Below are 17,166 nucleotides of genomic sequence, written 5' to 3'. Positions count from 1 at the left end.
GCACTGCAAAAGGCATAGATTTCCTTTCCTGTTCAACCACTGGCGAAGATTGGTTGCACAAGTGTTGCAGCATATGTGTGGGGCCCACCTCTTGTCCTGATCTCCAATTTTGCAGCCAAAAGAAAGGTGATAGGCTTTCTTAACCATAGTGGTTATACTGCGCTTTTGTCATGCAAAAGTCACTTCACCACAAACATAGCAGAAGTTATCTGCACTGTTCACACAAGTACGAGGCATCTCTGCTCACTTTGGCTAAACAGAAATGTGTCCCTTTGCAAAATCAAACACTGACAAATAAGAGAGCACGACACTGTATGATTTCTAGAGCTGAGATAGGGCAATTTGTTCAGCAGAGTGATGTAAGCTTCGTTATGATTGCATCATCCATGACTTCTAGGAATAACATGATGCAATTCATATCATGTATGATGCAATACCAGCTTCAGATTGCATCATTCATTGTTTTGCCTAAAAAGCAAGTACTGTCCAAGCCCAGTCATAGATTTATTCATAGATCCAGTCAAAGATGTATTTTAGTCATTTCTGGTTTAAATTGAGATCTCTTCCCTTTATAACTCACTTATCCTCCGCCATTCCCAAGTCAAGGGTCATATATACTGACCCAATAGCATATCTTGAAAACTAGAGCCAATCAACAATTTTAAGCATCATTTTCGTTCTCAGTGACCCAGAATTAGTAAAGTTGGACTACATTTATTTCAGAAGAATTTTGGCTGTAGAGCAGTGTTATAGCAAAAGAGTGCTGCTGCTGGGGGCAGCAGTTGACACTTTGAGCCCCCTGGCCATGGTGGATGCTGACAGCTCTTCCAGCACTGGGTTATTAGTGGGGTCAGAGAACTCCTATGGCCTCAGGGCTGCAGCAGGGGCAGAATTTTTACTCCCCACCCTGAAAAAAGGAGAAGAGCCAGAGACCCCAGGTGTGACTTTGATATGGTAATTGTTTTTATGTGGAAAGTGCTCTGATACCATGGTGATGGGTGGCAGTAAAAAATCCTCAGGCTGATCAATTGATCAATAGATGGAGGGTATGTATGGGGATGGATGGATAGCGAGACATAAATTCATGGAGGATAGATCCATCAATGGCTATTAACCATGAGGGTCAGGGATGCAACTCTGTGATCTGGGTGTCCCTAAGCCTCTGGATGCCAGATGCTGGAATTAGACAACACAAGATGGGTCCCTCAATTATTGTCCTGTTCTGTTCATTCTCTCTGAAGCATCTGACATTGGCCACTGTGTGAACACAGGATATTTATATAGGTGTAAATTTAGAGTAACTACATTGACCTGAGTGCAGTTTTTCTAGATATTTACACCAGTGTAAATTCCTCAGTGTGCATAAACGGATTGCACGTTATGTTCTCATGGAGACAATAATGTCAACAGTTGATTATATTTAAAAAGAAACACAGAATGAGATAATGGTCATGGGAGAAAGATGGCCATTTTATTTTTTTGGAGAATAGCCTTAACCCAATCATTTTCCATAGGGTACCTATGGTCGGATTCATCATGAGAGGCATCACAGAATACAAAACGACCACAATGAGATTCAGACCTCAGACTGAGCTGGAGGTGGGTTTAATATAGGTAAAACTAGCAGTGCAAACAAACACAGAGAGCACAATGAGGTCAAGGATGCAGATGGAGAAGGCTTTGAGCAGGCCCTGCTCAAAGGGAATTCTCAGCACTGTTTTGAGGATCAGAATATAAGACACAATTTTATATATATTAAAAAAAGCAGTTTAAGGCAAAGTACACACTAAAGGCAATAGCCCCAATTTCTCTGAGATGTGAGTCATAGGAGGCAAGTCTGAGGAGCTGGAGGGTTCACAGAAGAACTGCTCCATCTCATTGTCTCCACAGAAGATTATTGAAAACGTGTTCCCAGTGTGCAGTGCAGAATAGAGAACACCACTGATCCAGATACTGGCTGCCATTTGGACACAAGCTCTCCTGTTCATCACTGACTAGTAGTGCAGTGGTTGGCAGATGGCAATGTACCAGTCGTACGCCATGATGATTAGTAAGGGAGGCTCAACTGTAGTAAAGAAAAGGAAGAAAAAGACTTGGATGATGCATCCATACTATGAAATGACCTTGGTGCTCATGAGGGAATAGGACATGGACTTGGGGTCGACAATGGAGATGCAGCCAAGATCTAGGATGGACAGATTCATCAGGAAGAAATTCATGGGGGTATGAAGATGGTGGTCGAGGGCTATGGCTTTGATGATGAGAAGATTCCCAGTCAGGGCTACCAGGTAAATCCCTAGAAACACCATGAAATGCAAAATCTGCAGCTCCCGAATGTCAGAGAATCCCAAGAGAAGAAACTCGGTCACGGTGATTTGGTTGGACATTTTCTTCCTCAGTACATCATGTGATGGCTGTGAAGGGAAGGACAAGGGCAATGGCCAGGGTTCGGTTGCAGTCAGTATAGGCCTCGCTGGAACCCTAGGCTTAACTAACAGTATGAACCAAGGGCTGCAAATAAAAAGAGATGAAATAGAACGTATGGCTTTGAAATTATCTTATTATGGGACAATATTTGCATTCCTCAGGCTTTCTTAAAGCTCAGTTTCCAATTATGAGTGGTCAGAAATTTTCTACTTAAATTATTTTAAAAGGAAAATTATGTTTTCAATTAATCAAATTTTCATATATATGTGAAGTATCCGTTAAATATATTTGAGGATATCTGAGACTTTCTATATATACACATGGGAAAACTGAAAACTCATTTTTTGGGTGGATCCAGGCAGAAAAAAAATTAGTTTTGCTGCAAAAAATGTATGTTTCTCACTTGCCAAAAAATGAAAAATTGGAGATCTTGGGAAGTGTATGAAAATCCAATTTTTTTTATTAAAAAAAACGCTGATAGGTTCTAGATGGTTGATTGACTTAATAGCAAAAGTCTTAAGGAGTTTCAAACATAATTGAAATTTATGTTCTTACATTAGCCCTGTATATTAATGCTCTAACATATTTAATTGAAATGGTAAACTTACTGTGCTGGTCTTTGTGGAATTTTTCCCAGTTTGCAATGCATTTGAGCCTCCAGTGTTAGGAATCATCAGTCATATCTATCTATCTATCTATGCACCCACTGCAAGGATTGTTTGGTTATCTCTCTCTCTCATGCCCCCATCACTGTATTATCCAACAGCTGCTGTCGTGTCCCTTCGCTGGATGTCCTGAGTTGCTGGGTCTCTGCAGTTCCTAGCACACAGGGATCTACTCTGCAGATGAGCACTCCCTGCTCCCCTCCTTAGGCAGAGTTGGCTGAGAGGTGATGGAATAAACAGGATGAGGGACTGAACACCCCACCCTCCCCCCAGCTCTAGAGAGGGCCAGGCAGAGGAAGGAGGAGAGTGCTGTGGGAAGGAAGTGGTGGCCGAAGCTGGCCAATGAAGAGAAGCAGGAGAGAATGTCTGATGTTTGTAGGCGGGACAGAAGGAAGGAGGGATGGGGGGCTGTTCCCTGGGGCTGGGGCCATGTCAAAGGAGTGGGGCTGAGCAGAGAAGGGGACTGGTGGGCAGAGGGGTTAAGACAAGATCTCTGAGGAAGCTGAGTCAGGAACTCTGGGTGGAGAATTGGTTCTGGCCGTGGGAGGTGGAATCTCAAAGAACAGGGACTGAAAGCGTCCGTGAGTTGGAGGGTTGTAAGAGGGGAGGGAGGGGATTAAGGGCTGGGGGGGTTGTTTGGGGGTCTGGACTGTGTGAGGCAGAGGGAAGGAGACACTCAGAGACTAGAGTGAAAACATTCAGGGGGTGGAGGATGTGGCAGAGTTTGGAGTCAAAGGGCTTGAATCTTCTCTCCCTGAAACCAGATATACTTCAGTATAACACCATGGACTTACCCTGAGATGAGTGACAGGAGAATCAGCCCCATTGACTCAAGTGGGGTTACTCCTGATTTACACTAGGGTGAGTGAGAGGGAAATTAGTTGACTGCAGTGGAGTTTTTCTAACTTTTCTTATAGTTGGTGCATTTCGTGGCTGATTTATTGTGCACAGCTAGAGATCAAACCAGGGCTCAGATCCTCACACAAGGGTCTCCAAAGCTCAAGGGCCACCCCAGCAGAGAGCAGGCTACTCACTGGGCCTCAGGGGGAAATAAAGTGACAGCATCATTCGCCGCAGTGTTTAGTTCTCAGTTAGGCGCATCAGCCTTTGCAGTGCTTGGAGTCGCGCCGAATGGATTGCACTGTGCATGTGCATGGCGAGAGGAGGAGCTGGATGAAAGCTGTTTCTGACTTGCAGCCCCATAGCTGCTGAAAGAAGAATGCTCTGGCCAACAAACATAGGCCCTGTGACTTAAAATCTAACCCTGGGCAGAAATCTGTGACTAAAAACAGGAGGCATCTGCCTCTGCTGAAGGGTTTCTAATCTTGGGGAACTGTCACTTTAGCACAGCCAAATATTGAGAAGGTGCTGACACTAATTTTGAAATGAAAATACATAACCCATGCATATGCTCACTGGGAAGGGGGATGATTGGGGGCAGAAGAGTTGGTGAGAAAGGAAGAGAGGAGTTTTGGGGGCAGTGAGAGGGGAGTGATTATTGGGAGGAGGATAAATGAGGAGGGTGGATAGGAGACGAGTTGGGGGTCAGGAGACGATTTTAGGGTCAGGAGATGGGAAGGGTAACATGAGGGTGAGTGACAGCAGCCTTGGGGAAAATAGGGACAGGAGCACCTGACATCCCCACATTCCCCTCCCATGTCTGTGCCAATATCTGGGGGTTCCCAGGTATGGGGGTCCAACATTCCCTGCTCCCCTCACATAATCTTGGGATCATGTGTGCCAGGCCTAGGGAAGAGTCACCCATTGGAATGTGAAGCTGAGAAGAGGCACATGTGGAGCATGCACCAACAACACTGTGAAGACCCTGCAGGCACTGGGGTGCTGGTACAAGTGGAGCAGTTCACACCTCTCAAAGTGATTGTTTCAGGCTGCACCATCTCCTGGAGGGGTTCTCACTCAGCTCAGAATAGCTCATTAAGATAAATAGGCCACTTCACTGGCAGAAAGATATGTCCGGCTTTGTGCTGCACTTATGAAGAGGTTGTGGGGATGGATGTGAGGTGCGCCCAGACAGGCACATAATACAGCTCCTGTCCAGAAGAACATGGCGGTTCTGAAAAGATCCTTTTGCTCCTTTTGTCATCCATATGTACTGCTATCTACAGCCGCCACAAGGACCACTTACTCCTACCAACATTTTTCTTTCTCTTCAAACAGCTAGGAAATTAAATAGCCAAAAACTTCATTTAAACAGAGATAAGGTCTCCAAGTGACAGCTCGTGCCCATCCAGAAGGTCCAGTTCAGCAAAACTCAAGCTTCTAAAAACCTGAACATACAGAATTAAGGTAATGTAAGGTAAATGCCCACATAACCTTAATTCTGCCCACTTTGGGCGAGGCCCCACAACACCCCTAACACCCACACTCCCACTCTGCCTTGTACCTGTGATGGACAGGCGCTTCCTGTGCTTGCCCTATGCTTGAACACTGGACCTGCTCCCCCCACAGAATGCCACATTGGCACAATTTAACTACATACCCTTTTACAGCCCCTTCACACTTGCATACAGGAGACCACCTAAACTCTACTTCCCCATAACCCTCATTAAACCCACAGCCTGCTCTCATATCCCCCCTCACCACTGAAAAGATGACGCCAGGGACCTGCTGCTGACATGACCTCACAATTCTGTATTGAAACAATGCAGACAGGACCTTCAAGGAACAAATGCACCTCTTCCCTTTGGTCACACATGGGGTGCGGGAGTGAGACCAGATCTCCCCATATTACAAACACAGCTCTATGGTGCTCCTCAACTAATCCCCAAAGTTCCTCATATCACAAACACACCACTCTTCTCCCTCCACCATTCAAGTCAGCTACAAATAACACAATGAATGCAACTGGAGTTTAATGCAGAGAATTCCATGGGGCTATTATCAGCTCCTGGAGGCAGAGTTAAGGTTGTATGAGCTTGTATCTTAACTCTCTATTTCTTGGCTTTACAAAGTTTAAATTTTGCTGTACAACACAATATTCTGGAAGGGTCTGAACTGTCACTGGGCAACCTTAACTCTGTGTTAACAAAGTGTTGTTTTTTGGCCATTTATAGCTAGATTGATCAATCAATTCTTGTCTGATTTACACTCGTGTAAACCTAGAGTAACTCCACTGACTTCAGTTATTTTTGTCTGGATTATTACCACTATAAACACAGCATTTTGTATAAAAAGATTGCACATCACGTTCCCATGGAGACAATATTTTCATCATTTGATTGTATCTGTAAGGAAATACAGAATGAAACCGTAGTCATGGGAGAAATTTGGAAATTTTATTTTTGGTGAATAACCTCCATCCAGTTAGTTTCTTCAAGGTGCCTTTGATCTCCTTGTTCCTCATGCTGTAGATGATCAGATTCATCAGAGGAGGCACCACGGAATAAAGCATACCCACCACAAGATCCAGACCTGATGGAGAGAGGGAGTTGGGCTTCACATAAGCAAAAAGAGTAGTGCAAAATAACAAGGAGACCACAATGAAATGAGGAAGGCAGGTGGAGAGGGCTTTATGCTGACCGTTCTCAGAGGGAATTCTCAGCACTGTTTTGAAGATCTGAACATATGACACAATTATAAAACCAAAGGAGCTTAAGCCTAAGAATATGTTAAAGGAAATAACCACATTTTCACCAAGGTAGAGGTCAGAACAGGCCAGCTTGAGTATTTGTGGTAGGCTTGCATTAGCTCCTTAATTTTCATGTGGTACTACTGTGTGTCCCTGTTATGGCCTCTGCCCTTCATGCCCTTTAAGACTTTTTCTAATATTTTGGCATTTTGTTTACTGCAACAGAGTTCAGCTAGCACGGATTCATCTCCTCATATGGCAAACAGATCCCGTACCTCCCGTTCGGTCCGTGATGGAGCTCTTTTGTGTTCCTGGCATTCCATCTTGGTTACCTGTGCTGATGAGATCTGCACTCACTTGCACCTTGACAGGCTGCCTAAAAGGGAAATGTGATTCAAAAGTTCACAGGCCTTTTCCTGTCTACCTGGCCAGTGCATCTGAGTTGAGAGCACTGTCCAGAGTGGTCACAATGGAGTACTCAGGAATAGCTCCCAAAGGCCAATACCACTGAATTGCATCCACACTACCCCAAACTCAACCCGGTAAAACCGATTTCAGTGCTAATCCCCTCATTGGAGGTGGAGTAAAGAAATCGATTTAAAGAGCCTTTTAAGTCGAAAAAAAGGGCTTCGTTGTGTGGACGGGTCCAGGCTTAAATAAAGGTAACACTGCTAAATTCGACCTAAAATTGTAGTGTAGACCAGGCCTGAGGGTACATCTATACTCCCGCCGGATCAGCAGGGAGTGTTCGATGTAGCAGGGATTGATTTATCACGTCTCGTCTAGATGCAACAAATTGATCCCCAAACACGCTCCCCTTTGACTCCGGAACTCCAGCTCCACAAGAGGAATAAGTGGAGTCGATGGGGGAGCCACCGTGGTCAACTCACCGCCATGAGGACAGCCAGATAAGTCAAACTAAGATACTTCAACTTCAGCTACGTGAATAGCGTAGCTGAAGTTGTGTATCTTAGTTTGAACCCCCACATCAGTGTAGCCCGGGCCTAAGCAAGCCCTTATTTCCTTCAGCCCATTTTTGAAAGTTCCTGTTTTAGGGCTTATTGCAATGTAATTGATACTTTAAACTTCTGCCAGCTAAGGAAGTTGAATTTCACTCTGTCTCTCTGTGACAAGTTCTTGTCTAATTTATACCACTGAACAACTGTAGAGTAAGTCCATTGAAGTCAATGAAGGTTCTCTAGTTTTAACTGAATGCGAGTGAGTGGTGTCTCTGACTTGAACTCTGTGTAATTAGTTCTTTGTCTCTTTTCTTCTCTGTGTGTATTATACCTTATTATTTTTAATATTTGGTACTAAATTCATCCCCAGTGTCTCTTTTTAGCTACACTGGTTAAACATCGGGATGAATTTGTTCCATTTAGGCTCTGATGCAGCAAAATATTTAATTTAAATGGGATTATTATTAATATTTGTAACATCAATTATGGATCAGGAACCTATTGCACCAAGTTCTATACAAGCACAAAACAAACAGATGGTCACTGCTTCAAACAGCTTAGAGTCTAATTAAAAGGTATGAGACAGCAAGTGGAGACAGACAGACAGACAGGGTAGGACAAGGAAGCAATGAGACAATGCTTGTCAGCATGATGGGCAGTTTTTCCAGCACACTTGCTCCCTGATGGCGGTTGAGTATTTTGTAGGTGTCATGGCAAAGGGGAACTTTAAAGAGGGATTTGAAAGAAGTAACTTTGTGGATGTTTACATGCGGCTCTTCCCAGACGATGGGGGCAAACTGGGAGAAAGCAAGAAGGTGCATTACTTCAAAAGTGTAAAAGTGGGTTTGTGTTTAAGCACCTTCTGAACTCAGCCTGACATTTATTCCTTAAAAAAAAAAAATTAGATACTACTTTTCAAATTAAAATGCAAATGGGACTCCTGACCATAGACAATAATATCTTATACATTGGCTTGGCAGTATTTAATTTTTATATATATAAATTTGACTGATAATATTGATGTTTATAATTAAGCATTTTTTTATTTTTATCAGTTTAAATGTTCACAGTTGCAGGAAATTATGGAAGGATGAGACAATAGTTATTTAATGATAGTACATATCGAGATTCAAAAAGTTAAATTTGAAACTGTGAAACATGTTTCAACATGACGTCAAAATATACAAACTCAATATCCTTAAATCAAACACTAGTAAGTTCTCAAGTAGCATTTTTCTTAACTTTGTCTCACTGGAAATGTTGATTGTTGAAGAAAATATTTTTTCATTGGTTTGTGTGTGCACGGTGAAATCAACATTTGCCACTATTTACTAAAAGTATATCTAATCCTTCCAAGACTACTTATAGAGGTAGCAATGGACAAGACCGTAACAATGAACTATTAGTATAGTTTTCAGAATAGATTAAAGCTGTTGTCTGCATTGTGCATTATTCTCATTCAAATGTTGTACATGAACAAGAAAAAATGACCAGTCCTTGAGCTATATTGTCCTCTCCATTATACCAGATTTATGCCACCGTAATTCCACTGATTTCAGTGCGGTTACACTACGGCAAAAATGATACAATGGGATGGATACCTGTTACTCTGTCTTTAGTCAGGCAAAACTTACAGTGGAGGAAATTCTGATCTCGGGGATGAAGCCAAAATAACTCCAATAACTTCAGCTTTACTCTGGTGTTACTTATGCATCTGAGGAAGTGGGTATTCACCCACGAAAGCTCATGCTCCAAAACATCTGTTAGTCTATAAGGTGCCACAGGATTCTTTGCCGCTTCTGGTGTTACTGAGATCCCAGTCTGGCCCAGCCAGAGTCTTGCTTGATTAAACACTTATAAGTATCTCCAAATTTGGTTTCTAAATATACTTGTTCAGCAATTTATAACTATAGATCAATACATCAGCTGCAGATATTCCAAACCCAGTTGTCTTCTCTCACATACCTTGAAGAAAGGCAAAAATGCTACCCAGAAATATGGACCTGGACACAATACACGGTGTGAATATTCCTCTCATGCACAATGGGCATCTGACCCCAAACCTTTTCAAAAGTGGTAAGAAAAAATAAGCCACCACAGTGCTTTGGTCTCACTCTAGGAGAAGGCAGGCCCTGTGCAGATTTTGCAGAGCTGCCACTTTTTCACCAAAGATAGGTAAGAATAATATTGGGTGTGTTCTGAGGGCAATATAAATAAAAACTCTCTTGGAGGAGAAATGACATCAGCCCTACACATTTCTCAATGTCACAGTGATGGATACAGTTCAGACCTCTGTGGATTTTGCTGAATATGTAATTTTTGTGTTAATTTTTCCATAACCAACCTCCTGTATTGTTTTGAACCATTCCTCAACGGTTGGACTATTCTCCCATTGAGAGATTACTAATAGCTGAGCAGTTACTAGCAGATCAGAGGTTAATTTTCATTTGCTTTTGTGTGACCATTTCCACCAGGAAGCCACAGGACGATCACCAGAAGGTTATTAGATAATAAATATCCAACAATTAAGTCATTTCTTTACGGATTGTGTACAATACTCACTAGTGACCGGACATATCCAATGTATCAAATCTCCTCTTTTACCACAATTTCTCTAACATTTATCCCCATTTATTCTGTATATATATATTTTTTAACCTGGCTATGTGAGACATCATTTAAACAGTATTTTTTTTTTTTAAATTCTTGGATTGTGCTAGAGACGGAGGTTGATGGTCCACTTTTCCAGATTAAACCCCTTTCCTCTGCACGCCTGTTTTTTTTAACTGTTCCTCATAGACCAGGTTATCTAAAACTTTGATCATTTTTGTTGGTCTCCTCTGAACTCTTTCCAATCTGTCCACATCTTTCTTAAAGTGTGGCACTCAGAACCAGACACAGTACTCCACGAGAGGCCTTACCAGTGCCCAGTAGAGCAGGACAATTACCTCCCGTGTCTTACACATGACACTCTTTTCAATATACCCCAAATTATATCAACTTTTTTCACAACTACATCACATTGTTGACTCATATTCCATTAGTGATCCACTATAGTCCCAAGATCCTTTTCAGCACTGCCACCACCTAGCCAGTGAGTCCCCATTTTAAAAACATCAATCTTGATTTGACAGTTATCAGTGATAGAATTGACAATAGTAATTAATAATAAACGAAGTGAGATATTCAAAGGAGATTAATGGAGCTGGGCACTCATCACTTGTTGAAATCCAGTAGTTTCCTTTGAATATTGCAGTTTATCTGGATAATGAGAGCATGCAGTTACTTTGTAATACATCAAACAATATGAATGGTAGAAACTCACCTTCCTCACGCCATAGACCATTTATCACCTGCTGCTCATGAGACTCCAGCATGGGGAGGTCATTCGAGAATTCTCCTCTATAGCACCCTGTAGACTTTCCTCTGAATCAGGTGGTACTGGCCACTGTCAGGGACAGAGTACAGGACAGAATGGTCAAAATGACTGACCCAATTAGACAGTTCCTATGATAAGCGACGCTGTCAAATAAAATTGTGGAGAATGTTGCACCCACATCAACTCATATGCATCTCATTTAGTTTTAATTGCTCATTATTAAAGCTGGTCAAAAATGGAAATTATTTTTTTGTGGGGAATGTCATTCTTTTGATTTCATTGAAACATCCCATAATATTGCTTTTGGATAGGGGATGGGCGAAAAAATGAAACTAGAGACTAAAAAGTGTTAGGTTTTCAATAACCTTCTCTAGTAAAAATTTAACTTTATGGTAAATATGTTCTAGTTTTGGGTAAAGATTTCTGATTTTGAAAACTTTCCCCCCCAAACCTGAAAAAATATACAAAAAAGTTTTTCATCTCCAAGGTCTTATAAAAACAGAGCCAAAAACAGCTTCCCCCCACTGACAAACCAAATGCCATAGAAAAATTAATTCAAAATGAATTTTTTCCACACCACAATTATTTTCAATGACAAGCAATTTTTCTTAAAAAGGCTATTTTGACAGGAAGATATTTTTGAGCCTCTCCACTAATTATGAATTATCCTCCAAGTTATAATTATTATCCCCATTGGACGGTTGACAAACTGAAGAATGAAGCAGTGAAGGGACTGAACATAGTCATGGGAATGTATGGGATCAGATCTCAGGACTCCTTGACCCTTAGCTTTTTAATAATTAATTATCTGAAAGTTGCACCTGATATGAGAGGCCCATTTTATTAGGAAAGACACAGAGTCCACCACAGGGACAGGCAAAGGGTGGGAAGGAAAAGACAGCCCCAGGGATCGACTTTCCCAAGGTAGCACAGCAGGTCAGTGGCAGGACTAGGAATTGATGCCAGACGTCTGGAGTACAGTTCTGTGTGCCCGCAATATCTGCGTCACAGTCTTTCCTCTAGACCCTGCTGCCTCATTGGAATTCTGATTATTTTAGTTTCTGGAATCTCTTCAGGGAAGTAGAGGGCACGAAAAATTAATTGTTGCCTCTGGGCTGTTGAGGGCTCCAGGGAGTGAGACTCACAAGCCCTTAGAAAACAGACATAGATAAATCACCTTCCCGCATCACCAAAGTTTTTGACACACAGCTCATCTGCAGACAGCACAGATCTCTATGTACTTCCAGCAGCTCAATCTCAGTGTGGTAGGGGAATGGCCTTTCTCAATACAATGTTACGGGTATTAGACAGAGAGATTGGTTGATAGAGCAGAGCGTATGGAGCTACAGAGAGAGGGGGATACCAATTGCAGTGTGTAGCTGGAGGAGAAAAGACATCTCAGTCTGGGAGGTTTCCAAACAGACCAACACTGTAAGTTTGCTCTTGCAATAAAATATATTTGGGAGTTTCAGAGTGGCTCTTTAATAACAAAATTGTAAATGACAATACGTTTTTTTCAATTTCACTCTTAGCTCAGTTTGAGCATGGGAAACTGAAGTAGTCCAAAGCAGTTACCTTAGGAAAGACAGCAGAATATCCATGCCTCAGTTTCCTTCTCTTGGGAGTGGGGGAATTGATCAAATAGACACACATTTTTTTTTTAGAATGGATTGAGCAGTTCACATGAAAATTGTGACAAACACTATCAATTCTTTGTTACTTTTCTCTCTATATACATTAGTTTGTTGTTATTGCTCTCTGTACTTTTCTCTCTCAATTAGCTTGTTTTTACTTCTCTGTCTGTCAGTTTGTGTTGGTTCTATGTTTCTCTCTCACTCTGTATCTGTTCTTTTCTTATTTGTGTGTGTCTGTTAGTTTGTTGTTACATCTATCTATCTTCCTACCTACCAACCTACCTATCTACATCAGGTTTTGTCTAGTTCTAAGTTTATTGTTACTTCTGTCTTTTAGGCATTGAGTCTAGAGGGTTAGAGTAGTCAGGACTAGGAGTGAGGACTCCTTGGTTCAATCTCCAGCTCTGAGAAGGGAGCGAGGTTTAGTGCAGGAGCTGGCAAACTTTTTGGCCTGAGGGCCGCATCGGGTTTCATAAATTGTATGAAAAGCCTGGCCGCCACCTCCTATCTTCCCCCTGCAGACTCCTGGCCCATTCACCCACCTCATTCACTGACGGCCCCCCTGGAATCCCTGCCCCATCCAACCACCCCTTCTCCCTGTCCCCTTGAAACCTCTGTCTCTGACTGTCCCCTGCTGCCCCATCCAACCCCTCCTCCTTTCTGACTGCCCTCCTGGACCCCTGCCCTCATTCATCCCCCTGTTTCCCTTCCAACCTCCCTGCTGCCTATCCAGACCCCTGCCACTGACCACCACCCCAAACTCCCCACCCTCTATCCAATTGCCCCCTGCCTCTGCTTCCTACTCCCTTACTGCACTCCCTGGAGCACTGGTGACTGGTAGCACTACAGCTGTGCTGCCCGGCTAGAGCTGGGCCACGCTGCCGCAGCCACCACCACACAGCTCAGAGCACCAGGTCATACTGGGCATTGCAGATGCACTGCCCCAGGAGCTCACAGCCCTGCTGCCCAGACCATTTCTCCAGGGGATAAGGGACAGCAGGTGAGGGGCTGGGGCCTAGCCTCCTGGGCCAGGAGCTCAGGGGCCAGGCAGGACAGTCCCATGGACCGGATGTGGCCTGAGGCCATATTTTGCCCACCAGTGGTTTAGTGGGTAAGAATAGTGGGGACTGAGAGCCAGGAATCCTGAATTCTATGTGTGGCTCTTGGCAGAAATTCCATCAAGGGTGGAGAGGAGAGGAGCCGGAACTGGGGGTTCTATTTCTGTCTCTCATAAGGACTCTGGGGCAGGCATCTGCCATGACATAAAGTTGAGTGATTAGGGCACTCAGCTGGCCTGTGACAGACTCAGGTTCAATCCTTCCCTCTGACTGATAATGAGAAAGGATTTGAATTCCTACTTTACAGGAGAGTGTCTCGACTCCCAGTCTCCTTCTCTAACCACTACATCAGACAGCCTCTCCCCTGCCATCAGGAATGACTGCTGCGAGTGACAATGGAGAGCCATTGGGCCAGCAAACATATGTGAGAAATTCTTCTGCGTGGGGCACTCACCTGATGTCTGGAAGAGCCAAATTCAAGTCAATGACTATTTAATTATTGATTCAAAGTGGAGCAGCTTCAACAAGAAAGACTGAGAAAGTCTAATTTCAGAACAATTTCTTTTAGAATTTCAGCTAGAACAGGGGATGGGGCGTCAGGACTCCTGGGCTTTATTTCTGACTCTAGTTCACTGTGTAAATATGGCTGGATGGGTTCAGTAACCTCCTGTCATAACCTAGTCCCAGATTTGGACCTTAGCGTCCAAAATATGGGGGTTAGCATGAAAACCTCCAAGCTTAGTTACCAGCTTGGACCTGGTAAAGCTGCCACCACCCAAAAAATTAGAGTGTTTTGGGGCACTCTGGTACCCCCAAAAACCTTCCCTGGGGACCCCAAGACCCAAATCCCTGGAGTCTCACAACAAAGGAAAATAAACCTTTTCCCTTCCCCCCTCCAGGTGTTCCTGGAGAGATACACAGAAGCAAGCTCCGTGAATCTAAACAGAGGGATTTCACCCTCTCTATTTCCAGTCCTGGAAACAGAAGTACTTCCCTCTTTACCCAGAGGGTATGCAAAGTCAAGCTAGTAAATCTAACACACACAGATTTCCCCCTGACTTCTTCCTCCCACCAATTCCCTGGTGAGTACAGACTCAATTCCCTGGAATTCCCCACTAAAGAAAAACTCCAACAGGTCTTAAAAAGAAAGCTTTATATAAAAAGAAAGAAAAAATACAAAAAAATGGTCTCTCTGTATCAAGGTGACAAATACAGGGTCAATTGCTTAAAGAAATATGAATAAACAGCCTTATAAAAGAATACAATTTAACACATTCCAGCAACTACACACATTTAAATACAAAAAAAAACATATAAATCACTATCTGATCTTTTGTACTTACAACTGGGAAACAGAAGATTAGAAAGGCAGGAAACAGAGATCCTCTCATAGCCGAGAGAGAGATAGGCAGAAGACAAAGAACTCAGACACAAACTTCCCTCCACCCAGATTTTAAAAAGTCTTGTTTCCTGATTGGTCCTCTGGTCAGGTGTTTCAGGTTACTTCTTTCCAGGTGAAAGAGACATTAACCCTTAGCTATCTGTTTATGACACCTCCATGCAAGATTCTGCTCCCATTAGAGCAGTATAAATGGGGAGTAATTCTACAGCATGCAGTGAAATTACCTCACATTCAGAGCAGTTCCCCGACAGCAGAGTCTGGCCAGGCAGTCCCCAGATTCACGTCCTTACGCTGAGGGTGGTAACATTTATAAACTGTTATCCAGAGTTCGCACACCTGTGGATGACAGAGGTATACAAATATCTCAAAAGCAATTGTTCCTATTTCTTCTCTCCATCATCCTGGTGTAAATCAGGAGTAACTCCACTGGAGTCCATTGAGATGATTCTATTTTCTCTCATCCCAGTGTAAATCAGGAGAAACTCTATTATTTTCTCCTGTTTTCCGCATTCTCATTCCCATTTTACACCAATCCTCACAAGATAAAGGTTTGACTCAAGGAAATTAAGTTGTTTTTCCCAAAAGGAAAGTTATTTCACTAATCTAATCCTTTCCTTGCTCTTCTCCACGTGCCCCCCCAGCACCACGACACCATCACATTATGTCCTGAGAAAGAAAATGTCCAACCGAACCACCGTGACAGAGTTCCTTCTCCTGGGATTCTCTGACTTTTGGGAGCTGCAGATTTTGCACTTTGTGGTGTTCTAGTGATCTACCTGGCAGCCCTGATGGAGAATCTTCTTATCTTCATGGCTATAGCCTTCAACCTCCACCTTCACACCCCCATGTACTTCTTCCTGATGAATCTGTCACTCCTAGACCTTGGCTCCATCTCTGTCATTGTCCTCAAATCCATGGCCAACTCCTTCATGAACACCAGGTCCATTTCCTATGCTGGATGTGTTGCCCAAGTCTTTTTCCTCTTCTTCTTGGGAGCAGATTTTTCCCTTCTCACCATCATGGCATATGACCGATATGTCACCATTTGCCAACCACTGCACTATGAGACAATAATGAACAGAAAAGCTTGTGTTCAAATGGCAGCTGGTGCCTGTGTCAGTGGGATTCTCTACTCTGTACTACATACCAGGATCACATTTGCATTGACCTTCTGTGGAGGCAACATGGTAGATCAGTTTTTCTGTGAGATTCCCCAGCTACTCAAGCTTGCCTGCTCTGACTCATACCTCAGTGAAGTTGGGGTTTTTGCATTTAGTTTGTGTTTAGCCTTAGGCTGTTTTGTTTTTATCATTGCGTCGTATGTTCAGATATTCAAATCAGTGCTCAGAATCCCTTCTGAGCAGGGCCGGAATAAAGCCTTCTCTACCTGCCTTCCTCACGTCACCGTGGTCTCCTTGTTTGTTTGCACTGGGGCCTTTGCCTACCTGAAACCCACCTCCAGCTCCACATCTGCTCTGAATCTTGTGGTGACTGTTCTCTATTCTGTACTGCCACCAGTTATGAATCCAATTATCTACAGCATGAGGAACAAGGAGATGAAAGCTGCCCTGAAGAGACTGACTGGGTGTAGGTAATTCACCAAGAATTCATTTCTGTCTTTATCTAATAAAAGTTTGCTCACTTAGTATCTGTTCATTTAATGTCAGTTATTTCCATGACCACACAGCTTGCACACAACAAGGTCTGATTTTGACCTCAGTTGCACCAATGCAAATCCAGATTAATTCCACTAGTGTCACTGCTCCTGGGGTGATTTACACCCCAGGAGCAAGTAGAAAGTCTGTTCCAGTTGTTGAGTTAAATGGGTGTAAATTGTGTGCACAAGAGGAATCAGACTTTCATTCTGTGCCAAAATAGTATCCGTTACACTGCTTGGCCATGTGCACCCATCCCATGGCCACTGAAAATAATAATTAGAGTTGTCTTGCTTGTGTGCATAAATCAGGAGTGGCTTCGTTGGAACCAAAGGAGTCAGACTGGTGTGAGACTTGAGTAGGTGAGAAGACATTTCGGGTAGATCTTCAGCACATCA

At 43.1% G+C, this 17,166-nt stretch overlaps 1 protein-coding gene and 1 pseudogene across 1 annotated transcript in view; both read right to left on the bottom strand.

The window, feature by feature from the left end:
- The window catches only part of LOC127032480 (olfactory receptor 12D1-like), a 411,893-nt gene that overhangs the window by 33,819 nt on the left and 360,908 nt on the right, over positions 1 to 17,166 (bottom strand). The window lies entirely within an intron of this gene.
- The window catches only part of LOC127033070 (olfactory receptor 6M1-like), a 46,039-nt pseudogene continuing 35,239 nt past the window's right edge, over positions 6,367 to 17,166 (bottom strand).

Source organism: Gopherus flavomarginatus, chromosome 12 (assembly GCF_025201925.1).
Source record: "Gopherus flavomarginatus isolate rGopFla2 chromosome 12, rGopFla2.mat.asm, whole genome shotgun sequence".
NCBI lineage: Eukaryota > Metazoa > Chordata > Testudines > Testudinidae > Gopherus > Gopherus flavomarginatus.
The sequence above is the reverse complement of the archived record's forward strand: the minus strand, read 5'-3'. Positions and strand labels throughout refer to the sequence as shown.